The following is a 14,099-nucleotide window of genomic DNA, read 5'->3' on the forward strand; positions in this document are numbered from 1 at the left end:
ATTTCGACAGAAGGGACACAAGAGAAGAAACTATTCTCCGGATACTGAGGACTTTTTGTTGTCCGTACGGTAAAAAGAATTAATAATAAATCAAAACTTTTGCTTCAATAAAAAAAAAAAAAAAAAAAAAAAAAAAATTAGCTAAACGCGTGCATAATATGCGTTTTTTTTTTTTTTTTTTAAATTTTTGTTAAGGCTCTTTTCATTGGCTCCTTTTTTCCGTAAATAAAGGAAATTTTCGATTTGCTTTTTTTAAGGGGAGGGGGAAGCTTTTTTTTTTGTTTCTAAAAGTGTGGTTGAAGTTTGAATTTGAAGCGGTCAAAGTTCCTGTATAACCGTTTTAAGAATATTAAAAATAATGAAATTTTTTTTCAGTTTGTGTTTTTTTGTGTTTGAATATTTAAAAAAAAAAAACAAAAAAAACAAAAAAAAACATTTTTCTATCTACATGGAATTATTTTTTCACGCTAGAAACTTATTGAAATTACCAAATTATTTTATTTGGTGAACAGTTTATTATGTTCCGAAGTTTCTAGGGGGAGATAACTACATCTTAAAAAAAAGTCGATGTCAGAAATAATTCCAAATAAATTAAATAACAATTTGACTGATATATTTAAAGTTTATTAAATAAAAAGTTTAAATAGAACACTTAAAACAATTCTCTCGCTAGAAACATTAACTAACATACCGCTATTTAGTAAAATCGATTTTCCTTAATGCAATATGCAACTGAGGTGGCCTCTTAATTGTATATTTTGCAAGAATCATACCATATATAGAAATAAATGAAAGAGTAAAGTAGCGGATCTTTTGCATATATTAATCAAATAGTAAACAGATAAGCAGGAGTACGAATTTATATAAAGATATTAGTGATGGGACAATTCCAATATCCTCCTCCAGATTCCGTACTAAATTCCCAATTCCGATTCTTTATAAATCTCTACATAAATGTGTTATTTTGTCCCAATTACTATAAAAACACATCTTAAATGTGCTTATACTTTATCAAAGGTAAAAACACTTGTGAGGGGGGTGATTTGGAGATTTTAGTGTTACTGGAAATTCAAACCAATAAATGTTTATTATTACTACAAGCGGTGAAAGAGGTTTCTTAAACCAAAATCAAAGAAAAAATAATTTAAGAAATCTATTTTGGACTCAGAAAATAGGCTAAATTTTTCAGATTCCAATATCCCAAAAAACTGATTTTTTCGATTCCCATTAATCGTCCCAACACTAATATATATATAAATTTGAACATCGACTATTTACCATTGCATCATGACACAGCGAAATCTTAAAATTTTCAAGCAAAGATTTTGCACAAAACCAATTTCACTCTGCAAGCAATTGCCAGCATGACCCAAGAGGAAAAACAAGTCGACCATTGGAAATAACGGTCACCACAGGTGTTACATCAGAAGGATAAAGGAGACAACTATCACAATTTTAATATGCCTGCAGAAACCAACTTTAACATTATATATTTCACTTAAAAGAAAGAAAAAAATTGCCTCTGATGAGAACATCAACAGTCAGCATTTTGTTTAGAAACGTTTATTTGTACTTCATGAGTGTTCATTTTTTTTTCTTTTCCATAGGGAGAATAATTTAAAGAAATGTCTGAAACAACGGAGCATACAAAACATCCAAACACTTTGACAAGGTTTAGAAATATCGGTTTCTACAAATGTCAATGACTGAAAACTGAAACTAGTCTTTCATTATACAGGACACAGAAACGCCATTTTATGAGAAAGTAGGTCATGCAAACAATCCTGGGTTGATTGGTACAGCATTCAATATATTCTATTTGATATTGTTATTAAAACGCACATTAATATATAAGTTAGTCCAGGCCAATGCTGGATAGGGACTAACAGAAAAAAATTACTTATTTATAAAGAAATAGCAAGTAATTTTAATATCTTTAATCTTGTAAAAAAAAAAAAAAAAAACTTTTTTGAAATGTTTACAAATAACCTTAACGGGTTATTTGTAAAGAACAAATAACATGCACTTAATATCAATAAATTTCCTGAAATATTTAAAAAAAAAAATAAATAAAATAATAAAACGCTTTAGGAAATTCATGTTTTGTACTGGAAAAAAACAAGACATAATTATTTCCTTTTAATTTAAGATTCAGTGATTGAGGGAGAAGTCTTCATATGAAACATTTATAATCTAAAATAAAACAGTAGATGTGCGTAAATATTTAACCGATAAACTCTTAAACAACCGCTGGTCACATAACTGAAATTAACAGGAAATAGAAATCATACACCAAGGATGGTTTATAACAAGCACAATCATTGTTTGAATAGATGAATAACGCATACAGAAGTCGGCAAGTTGAAATACAAAAATGTTCATTTCAACTTGCCGACAACTGTATCAGTTTGTGCATGTGTAAACTACTAGCTAAAAGTGTTGATTTCGATTCTAGCTGATGGTACCAAAGTCATTTTTTTAAAACTTGAAATCTGTACTATATATATATATATATATATATATATATATATATATATATATATATATATATATTATATATATATTATACAATAGAAAAATACGAGCAAGCAAAAGTAATATGGTTAAGCTTAAACATGGAAAAGTAAAAGACTAATTGTTAAAACTGTAAAAAAGGACAATATTCTAGTAAAAATATAAATTTATAACTCAAAATATTGCAGCATTAAGATTTGATTATATAATGTTATAAATGTAATTAAAAATAAAATTCTGACTGCTACAATATTTTAAGTTACAAATTTATTTTTTACTAGAATATCTTGCCCTTTTCTTTTCCATGTTTAAGCTTAACCATATTACTTTTCATGCTCTCATGTTTCTATTATAATCCATGATTTTTCCAGGCTTCCTGTAAATTCATTTGTTCTTTGTTCAATTAGTCTTATTTTTTGCCCCATAACATACACATATGTAATAACAATGTACGGCACTAGTCTGCTTACAATAGAATCCCATTTATCTCCCTTTCATTCTGTTTCATTTGTTACTTTTTGCAAGAACGGTGAATTGGTAGTAACAGTAGTTGCTGAAGCGACGTGGTTGATATGGAAACCAGTCATAAAAAACGTCGCTCACCTTACTTTTTTTTTTTTTTTTTAAATGATTTTGAACACCAGTAAATTCATCATAACATGTTTTACTGAACGAAAATTCAACATTTTTTTTCGCAATATAGCTGAGAAGGTGATCTATAAACTCTAATTGTTTGAAATTTGGTCGAAAAATGAGTGAGCGGTGAAGCTTTAAAGCAGTTCTACATGATTAAAACTGCCACTTAAACATATATTCAAACACGGTAGTGTTTGAATGATTATATATATATATATATATATATATATCTCCAAAAGAAAAAAATACCAAGCCCAGTCCCAAGTGATGGACAGACCCCCCCCCCCATCCAGTATATCTATATCAAAAGTAATTCCACTATTTTTGATTAATAAACATTTAGTAGTAGCTAATTTTTGGTTCAAACATTAATATCGATTAATATCAAAATTATATCTCTTATAATTAATAACAAAAGAGATAATGGGTAAATATGCTAAAATTCTGACTAATTTAAAGCAAAGTTTTTTGAAGGAAACAAGAAATTAGGGTACTTATGTAGAATAAGAACTGTGCTATTGTTGGAATTCTTTCAGTTTTCGTAAAACATAGGAAGGTGTCAAATGAATGGTTGAGTTTTTTATGCATAATGCTAGACATTTTTTTTTTCATTAAAAATATATAATTTGTTATGAAGATAATTCAATGAAAACTTGATTGAAATTAATTTTGTTAGGATTCTTCCTAGCAACAAAAAAAAAAAAATATATATATATATATATATATAATTTTCATTTTTCAATTAAGTTTACATTGAATTATACAATGAATAATTATTGAGTAATTTTTAACAAATCCTTCATGACGGAGGCAATTTTTTATTTTTGTACCTATCCAAAGTTCCCTTTTTGGAGAGCTGGATTTTCCCCATATTAAAAACGGACCTTGTGTCTAACTACCCTCGTGGGGAGGCAAGTAAATAGGAACAATTACTAGCAAACAAATTAAAAAATTTTAAATATTTTTGTTACAATCAAATTTTTTTTTTATATATAATAACCAAACCATAGCAAATACTGTATATTTCGGCATATAAGACGCCCCTCAAGTTTAAAAAAATCATCTTTAAAAAACAATATTTCATAAGATACCGAGTGTTGCAATCTCTAGCCTAGCCTAAACAAACATGGTTTCGTGATTTAGCAGTCAAATTTATCAAATATTTGCCCCAATCTTGTACCTCGTTTTATCTGACGGTCGCCTTATGCGCAAAAATATATGGTATGTGTTTTCTGAAATGACGTTGGCTGTTGCGATTTCATTGGCTCAGCATTTCGCCACCATTTGTGATTTTACGTGATTGTGTAGACACGAATAATATCGATAATGCATTAACATCACCATCGTTGCTTCAAATCTCTTCTCAGCAGTGTCAAACAACTTTCAAACCTTAGCGAGGTCACTAGCAGTACGTTCTGAATTAAAAATACCTAGCGAGTTTTTTTTTTAAACCTCTACGTTTTGCAGAGTGCATAGCGATTAGAAATATCTTTAGGAAATGGTTTTAATTTTCATGCCAACTTCATTTTTTTTTTTTTTTTTTTTTTTTGTGTAAAGTTTGCAAAAAGTTTACAAAAGCAATGAAAATATTTTAAAAGGCGAGTAAAAAGTAGACCATGGGTTTCAGCAGCCTCACAACCAGCTTCCTTATTTTTCTTTAGTCCTTATATTCCATGAACGAGGTTTCTGACAAAAGAATTGCTGATTTCCGATTCGGAATCTATCCACCTAACATTTATTATTGAGTAGTTTTTTTTTTTTGTACATTGAACTAGTATTTTGCTTATCTCTTTACATTAAGTATATTCATGCTTTAACTGGAATGATTTCCATAATATCAATGCCAGCAAGAAATCAATGGTAAACGGTTGTTGCGATAAAGCAAAGTCATTTTCAAAAGGTTATTAAAAGAGGTGGATAGCATTTGAAATCTGGGAGAAACTTGTCACCCATATTCTAGGGTACACCACCAGTTATTAATATGTGAGTAATCTGATTATGACCTGTGTGAGAACTCCTAGTGAATACATAAATCTGTTATCTGAAGAGTCACATATAGAAGCTATGTCAGAAAACTCAAAACCAAGGAATTCAGGATCAAAGATGGTATTCAGCCCCTACACTTACTCCAAAGATGAATGGCTACTCTTTCAGTTTGATTAAAAAAATATGAAATATTAGCATGTGAACACTGGTTGCTCTAAGTGAGGACTATCATGCATTGCAAGTAAGACATGTTACCACAATCGGTAAAAGCTACGTAGAAATGTGGAAAGAAAAAAAAAGAAAGAAAAAGAAAAGGATAACAAATTGAAAAGGACTAGAAACGAAACCTTAACCTCTTCCGGGCCACATATGGTAGGGAAGCTGGCATTGTGAAGATTACTTGTAATGACATCCAAGAGAATGAGAAGACAGCATACTATTTCCATGAACAGAATGTTTCAAGAAAAAAAATAAAAAATTGATGGAATTTGGAAAGAAAGAAAGAAAAAAGTTTCAATTGAACGACAATGAAATATGAATAACTTTCAGGGCAAGGAAGTCAATTTTTCTGCAACAAACCTTGACCTCACTGTGAAAATAGGACATAAACCAACACAGAATTGGGATGGGGAAGCTGCATGAGAGCATATTTCTGAAACCCATCCTTTTCAAACTAGTATTAGAATTGTTCTACTTGACTCAATCGCTTTGTGGGTTTTGTAAATGCAAGAATGTTAAATTAATTTGATAAAAACAGAATAAGTTTTTTTTTTTTTATGATAGAATACATGCGGATGTCCTGAAAGCGAGTGGAACTGTCAAAGAAAAACTTTAAACTGGCACAATTTATCAAAAATCATTAGTTATTCCAAAACCAGAAAACGTATTTAATTCATACTCACAAGCCTCCCTTTTTTTTTTTTTTTTTTTTTAAATGAAGTACGTCTTACATTTGTCGGAGGAATTGGGTGTATGTTCCTAAAAAAGTATTTATAAACTGTAAAAGAATTTGAACGGAAAGAGGAAAGATACGTAAAATCTACAAAAACATGTATTTAAAAGAATTTATTGTTTATAGCCCCCACCTCACCCCCAAATTCAAAGCACGCATGGAAAAAGCGACGCCAGATTGGATTTCAAAGATCCATACATTTTTTTTTCACAGGCAGCGAATTTGAAGTATTTCCTTTGATTGCAGATTTGACAACTATCGATTATTTTGAATTCAGCTAGGTTTGGCAATTCATTATGAAGAGACTAACACTCGAACAGCGTTTGCAAATTGTATAAATTTATATTATTTACGTTTGATGAATGGACAATTTGATGAAACTGACCTATCAACTGGCTACCTCGTTTGTGCGAGGTAACCCTGTTAGATTATTTTTCTTTGTAGATATGCAAAGTCTCATGTCTATACCAACAAAGCAGACAAAACAGACCACTTGGAAAACATTCGACTCATTATTGCCGAAATATAGCCTAATTTAAAAATTGAAATTACACCACATCCATGTGGCCGTAAGCCCGAAATTATAAATGCCAAAACTTAATCTTCAGAAAAAGACCACATATTCTGATAAATATTTTTATGTGATTTATTAATTTAAAAGTTTGCCGTCTTTAAACATTTTATATATATATATATATACACACACACACACACGGTATTTGTCCCTTTTTGAGGTATGCAACTAAAATTATATTTGATATCTACACGTTCTGTTGGATATTTATTCCTTTTCAAACAATCTTTCATAGAAAACATGGAGAGAAAGGACATGAAAATAATACAATGGCTTAGAGCTGAGGAACTCATGTTAGATTGGCAGCTGACCCCAGGAAGAGAGGCATTCGATGGGTTACACGCACATTGATTCCATGTGAGGAATGCTAGATTTTCCACCATTGTCTATTGGAATGCATAATTTGACCCAGAAATATGCAAGAATATATTGGTCCAAGGATTCGAGACAATAGACAATGGGAAATATTAAACATTCCAGGAGGTAAAAAAATGTTTATATAAATCGTTACAAAGAAAGCGGAGCAGTTGATCAAGGATACATTTTCTTTACCGCTAACATCCACACCATCCCCACGCACCTTCATTGAGGTCAAAACGCCTGTCATAACTTTAAATCCAAAACTGGTTGTCAGTGTGAAATCTAAATATATTTTATAGATCAGCTGTGTTGTGTTTTCCTCGCTGTCAATGTGTATGTATTGTAAACCAGTAACAAAAGTAGATTTAGCAATTATATATACTAAAAATCACATTTGAACAACCGGCTGCAGCGAATATAACACTCAGAAGATAAAATCTGGAAAATATAGGAGATGTGTGCAGAAGGCTATGATGATATTGCCATGTTGAAAGAATTGAGAGTTCTTACATTAATAAATGTAGAACAGTTGAGGTAGTAAGTTCAGAGGAAAACTAAAGAAAACATTGGAATAATTGATAAAAATGGACCCGAGGAATGAAGACCTGTCCATAGATAATTTACATCCGAGGACAGTTTCTCAAAACCTAATGCATGCCAGTAACTAATATTCCTGGTGAACCAAGTGCAAAAGAGATCCAAACAAAAGGGGGGGGGTTCTCTACTAGAGATGCTGGACTGAAGGAGTAAATTAAAGATTGTTTCTTACAATGTGATTGTATTATTTGTATTGAACTATGTAGTTATTAGTACTTATTAATTTACCTTATTTGGATTAGTTCTATATTTAAAATGTAATGGACATTACGTCAGAGACATTAAAATGGCTGGATAAATAACATTTCAGTTACGCGTACATTTGTTGTATCCACCCACACAAATTCTGTAGAAGTAAAAAATTAAAACGGTCTCTCTGTGCGGACGTAAGTGAAGCAATACCACGTGACAGGGTGTACACTTTTTGTCTAATCAATGCTTAAAGAAAACACTTTTCTAAAAACTTTTTCTAACAGCCTTCGCTGGGAGTCACCCAGAAGCATATAAAAGACATTGAGCGCGAAATCCAAATCAGTTGAGTCAGAGTTCAGTTGAGGATGCAGTACCATAAATGAACAACTCGTTGTTCGACCGTTTCGATGTAAAAATCACCAACATTGACTTCACGCGCCATGCACCTAAAGACTCTTAATCTCACTGAATTAATTCCTAAAAAAATAACCTTTTGTCACCTCGGACACATTTATGAAACAAAATTATCACAATACTGAACTAACTAATGTAACAAATTTTAATTCTATTGTAAAGAAAAAATATTTTATCTAAGAACCCCCCCCCCCTAAAAAAACAAACAAACATGATATCCTCAGTCGTAGGAGGTTTTCTCTTTTCATCGGTTACAGTTCTTTTACTAAAGTTCTGACTAGGTAAGAAATACAGGGTGACCCAAAAATAACGGGCCCCAACTCTAATTAGGCCTTGTTTCTTATATTCAAAACATCACATCAAAACACAAGGGTCTTTGGCTTTTTTTTCTCTGTTCTACAGCATATGTTCTAGATGGCCTCCATTTAGCTTCTTTTTTTTTTTTTTTTGAGGAAGCCCTCACGACTATGCACGATTCTAAACCTAACATTTCCAAGAACTATGAACATTGATTGAGATTGTCGGACTGACTTCCTCATCTTGGTTGTAATCGTCACAACGTTTCGGCCGTTTTGCCCTCCGGTCTTCATCAGGTGTTTTGTATCGAACTGGGGAACCGTTTGTTAGGAGTCTCGAACCCAACCCTTTATTATTATTATTATTACGGGGGTACCGTGTTCTAAGACCACTCAGCCAAAGACGTTGTATCAAAGTTTACAGTTACCCAAAGGTGCCGAGTTCAATCCTGAACGAAGGCAGTAAAAAGTTACATTCAAAACAGAGAATCAGCAACTATGTCCCAGAGCCTAGCTGGAGTCTGAACACGGTACCCCCGTAATAATAATAAAGGGTTGGGTTCGAGACTCCTAACAAACGGTTCCCCAGTTCGATACAAAACACTTGATGAAGGCCGGAGGGCAAAACGGCCGGAGGGCAAAACGGCCGAAACGTTGTGACGATTACAACCAAGATGAAGAAGTCAGTCCGACAATCTCAATCAATGAAAACACCTCATCTCAAAAATACAGACAATTACCAACTATGAACATCTCGGAAATCATTTAATGACTGAATTTTATCTCACGTGTTGACACCGCACGCATATGAAAATACACCACAAAGTTTTTTCTCAAATTTCTATATCAAATGTTGAAACTGGTCTTAATATTGCTAATTAACGACATCTATTTTTTGTTAAGGGTTGGAAGATATTTATGTATGCTCACGCCACGGCTGTGATACCAGTGAATATCAACCAAACTTCCTTTACAACTATTTTCATAGACATGTTAAACTCATTTGTTGCACGGTATTAATTTTTCTGTTAAAAAAAAATAAAAAGAAAAACTTTATTTTTTTTGCACTATCCAGAAAAATATTTACTTTATCAAACCATTTGTTGATCGAATATATTTCTCATTTTGTGGAATTTCCAAAGGTGTTGCTAGTTCATAATATTTATGTGATAATTTTAAATTTCTATAACGGTTGTTTTTACTTTTAAAAATGTTATTGTTTTAAAGTAAAGGTTTGCAGCCTTGTCTAATGTATTTGTTTGGTTTCATGTCTGCTATTTCATACGGCATAAACTAATGAGTTTTTGTATATTTAGCAAATATTAGCAAGCGCCGCTCGAACAAACTAAAACAGTAAATCTCCATCGCACCTTAGATCGTTGATTAGATTAGGATTTAAGCAGACATATTTGTCAGTAAGCGCAAAAATTGTATTAAAAAAAAAAATCAATGACTTAACTACGATCGTTTGTCTGGCGTGAATTTATAGTAACATTCAAATTTACAAAGACAACATTGTTATCTATAAGAGATGACTAATGAACTGTCGTTTGTCATACACGACAGGCCGATATTTAAAAAAAAAAATACCAAGAACTCATCTCACTACCACAGTTGTAAAGAACTTTCCTTTTTCCGTATACTATATCTGCAGGTCATTCTAGGGGTGTTGAATTGGCTTCCTCCAAAAAAGGAAGTTTCTAGGTAACATCAAATTCACAAGCAATTTTCAGTTGCTTGTACATCTCCGTCAGAATTTTAATACAGCGTCTGGTATTCCAAATAGTCATCTATCTGCTACTGACCAGATTCAACGTAGTTTAACTTTAATCTAATGAAAACCGATGAGTCAATGTGATTATGCTGCGTCACAAAATAATTTGGGTGTTTTTGTGTATTAATATTTATATTAAAAACCTTTTTTTCTACTTATTAAAAAGAAAATACACCTGTTATATATGGGTCGTTCATCTGCAAAAGATCTAGCTAATTTGCATATTCTTTTAAACATTCATTTTAATTAATTCCTTATTAGCTTTTATCAGTTTCCTTATGGAATGATCATCTTTAGTTAACTATGTGTAATTATCTTCATGCAGATATTCTACAGGATTTATACTTTCGTAAAAAGGTTATAGTAAACACACAACTCTTTCTATATATATATATATATATATATATATATATATATATATATATATAATGAATTTTGCCAACCAAACTGTCAGTTTTTGGTCTAAATGTTATATATTAGGGTTCATATACAACGGGACTAATGACAGTGATGAAGGGGAGAATACATTTATACATATTACAGTTCTGTAGATTCTTATAACATATTAGCGAAGAGAGAGGGTGATAGATGCACGGTTCTTATATTTCTTTTAGCACATATAGAGAGGAGGAGAGATACATATTCTTTTACATCAGAGAGGAAGAATCATTACTTATGATGGAGAGGGGGAACATTACTTGGAAAGGGATTATACAAAGTTCATATTAAGATGATTAGCACATTACCTTCAATTGTTGAATGACGACACGAAAACAGTTACAAAAGTCGATGATGTTCTTTATTTCATTTGCGCGGTCGAAATGATGACGTCAGGAATTCAAATTCGTTTCTACATGGTTAAATGTTCTCCCTTCGCTTCTAAAGGGACCCTCTTCTGATCATGTCAACTCTTTCCAACCGCCTTTGCTGACTCGCGAACCTGTCTGCCCGACTGCTTGATTCAAACTAGCTCCTATATTTAGAATTCCCTTTTTGCTATGACGTCAGAGGTGTGGTTCCAAACGTGACCAACTCACATGGCTCAGCACACGTTCGACAACAAAGAATTCTCAACTAACCTATTTTTTTTTTTAAATCAGTTTTCATAACAGAACGAACAATTAAATTCTTTTTACAATGCAAACAATATCTATTTCCAAAACAATAGCTAAATTCTAACATTCCACTTTCTAAATCTATTCTGAACCTTGCTTACAAGGTTCGAATCTCGGCTTATCCTAATCTCATTTTCACTTATCTAATGTTTTTCTTATTTACAGGAAAAGGGGACAGCTTTTCCTGTAATATACATGAAATTTAATATACAGGTTATTCGAACCTATGCGAAATTTATATTTGGGTTTTAGCCGGGGGCAAAAAAAAAAAAAAAAAAAAAAAAAAAAAAAAAAATCGATGCAAAAGTGAAAATTAAAGCAATGGAATTTTCCAGGTGAAGTTCGAATGATGGCATTACGAATATGCATGCATAACGTAATAGCTATTGGTTCATGTTTTAATTTTTAGCCTTGCAGCAAACATGTCTTCATAGCTCAAAACATTAACGCCAAAGGAAAAATTGAATCGTAAGCTAAACGTTTTGGTTTCGATTCTCAGTGGTGGCGCACGAGTCACTTTTTGAACTTTAAATCATTATTATATATTGGGTCCAATATAATATAATATAGTAAACATGAAATCTGCATTAATCAAAATATATTTAAATGTATTTTATGACCGGGCGATGCCAGGTGGCCTGCTAGTATGTATGTGTGTGTGTGTATATATATATATATGCGTGAGAAAAGTTTAACACTTGCTCTTTCAGTTGATCTAAACTACACATACGAGGGGCGTCTCAAAGGTAATGCTTCCTGTTTGATTCCACCCGAAAGATTGCAAATTGCAATGTTATGATAATTGAATTTATGCATTCATGACCTGAAAATTTCATTTCTGTTGCAGATAGTAGTGTGAGACTAAGAAAGCAACCCATGTCATGGACGTGTCAGAAGCAGATATGTGCCATTGAATTCCTTCATGCAAAAAAAATGAACCGATCAACATTCACCGGCGCCTGTTTAATGTCTAACAAAGTTGATGCAGTTGAAGTTAGCAGCGTTAGGAGATAGGTTCCTCAATTTCAGAGTGGTGAAAGATGTGAGCGACAAAGCATGCTCTGGGCGTCTATGCATAGCCACCACATAATCGCAGACTAAAGTGCATTGAAAATAGTGGTAACCATGCAAAAATAACAAAAGGTCGCTTGCTTTAATGCTACCATTCCCGTCTTTATAGCTCTTCAACTTTTTTTTTTTTTTTTAGTTAAGAAATAGAATGCATTACTTGTAGAATAATCCTCATAACTGATTATTAGTGCTATGACAACAGAATATTCTTATTGTTTTGACTCGAGTATATATCCAACACAGACATAGTTCATCAACCAAGAACCACATTACTCTATATAAAAGCATATAAGATATCAACAGATACACAATCGAGAGTCAAAACAATGAAAATAATATGCTGTTGTCCTAGCCCTAATGATTCTAAATAAATGATGTATAAATACACAAACAAAATTTCTTTTCAAGAACTTTGTGAAACGTCATCACAGGAGTACTTTCTACAGGCTATGACATAGAAGGCTCCAATTTTAATCATAACCTGTCCTCATAAGTAATCAAATTTTGTTAGCTCAATCAAATTTCAATTTTATATTCTTCATTCAATTGCAAATCCATCCACCTCATTAACACTTATCCTCAGGCCACTTTAACATAAGTTAAAAATAAAACAAAACTCACCGGTACTTATTTTTGATGGCTATAGACTTAGAAATAATTGAATAAATTTTTAACCAAATTTGACATTGTGATAGGTTAAACCTGTAAGTCAGTTTAAAATATAATTAAAACATACTGTGTGGTAAAATGGGGTAAAAATGACTTATGTTTAATGCATCTAAAACTAAACTTCTATCCTTTCACCACTAATGCTCATATCCTCACTTCGCCCTAGTTGAAATGAACGGCTCTTTTGAGGAAGCATTCTGCTTTGATACACTTACAGGACTGATCTGCATCCTTGGGCTAAAATGGAAGAGCTACATCAGATCCATTGCTAAAAACCATTAGAAAAAAAAAAAATTGGTGAGATCATTCTATGGCTACAGAAAGTATCTGACTACTTATACAAGAGTCAAATACTTCCCAAGATGGAAGTACTGTTGCCACATCTGGGGTGGAGCTCCTAGAAGTATCTTTTCCTGCAGTCTTCGAAATCTGGTGGGCGAGTACCCCTTTTTGCCTTCCCACTTCTTTCTCACAGAAAAGACGTTGCAAATTTTTATTGTATACTCTATCATTACTTTTATGGTAAGTGCTCGACTGAGCTCCAATCAATTTCACCTTCACTATCAGTGCCTAAGACTAAACGAAAATTCCAGTAATAGATTTTCTTTCCTAGAATTGTCCGTTTCTAGAAAACAATACCTTGAAGCTGCTTCCCAGCATCATAACATGGTGATTTTCAAGTCTAATGTAAATAAGTTCCTGTAGAGTGATTCCTCTTTAATAATTAAGCCCTACCCAAGTTCCACCATTACTGATCAGATCTCACCAACTGCCTAACAGTTATTAACTCTCATCATAGAGTGGCCCACAGGCCACTATAAGGGTGACCCCCATCGAAGTAAAAAAAAAAAAAAAGAAAAAAAAGTGAATACAACAAAGATAATATTCTTTTCGTTTTTTCTCGTTACTTTCTCTTATCTTCTTTCTTCTCTTTAAATTTAGAATGTAA

The 14,099-nt window shown here is 32.3% G+C and overlaps 1 protein-coding gene across 5 annotated transcripts in view; it reads right to left on the bottom strand.

The window, feature by feature from the left end:
• The window catches only part of LOC145284867 (tumor necrosis factor alpha-induced protein 8-like), a 447,133-nt gene that overhangs the window by 323,168 nt on the left and 109,866 nt on the right, over positions 1 to 14,099 (bottom strand). Inside the window, exon 1 of one of the 5 annotated variants that reach the window (XM_080133874.1) lies at positions 5,490 to 6,191. The exons of the other annotated variants lie outside the window; for them this stretch is intronic. The gene's annotated coding sequence lies outside the window, so the exon portion shown is untranslated. Of the gene's footprint in view, positions 1 to 5,489; positions 6,192 to 14,099 lie in introns of those variants that run through there. 5 annotated transcript variants of the gene reach the window in all.

Source organism: Euprymna scolopes, chromosome 9, assembly GCF_053919585.1.
Source record: "Euprymna scolopes isolate OS-2025 chromosome 9, ASM5391958v1, whole genome shotgun sequence".
NCBI lineage: Eukaryota > Metazoa > Mollusca > Cephalopoda > Sepiida > Sepiolidae > Euprymna > Euprymna scolopes.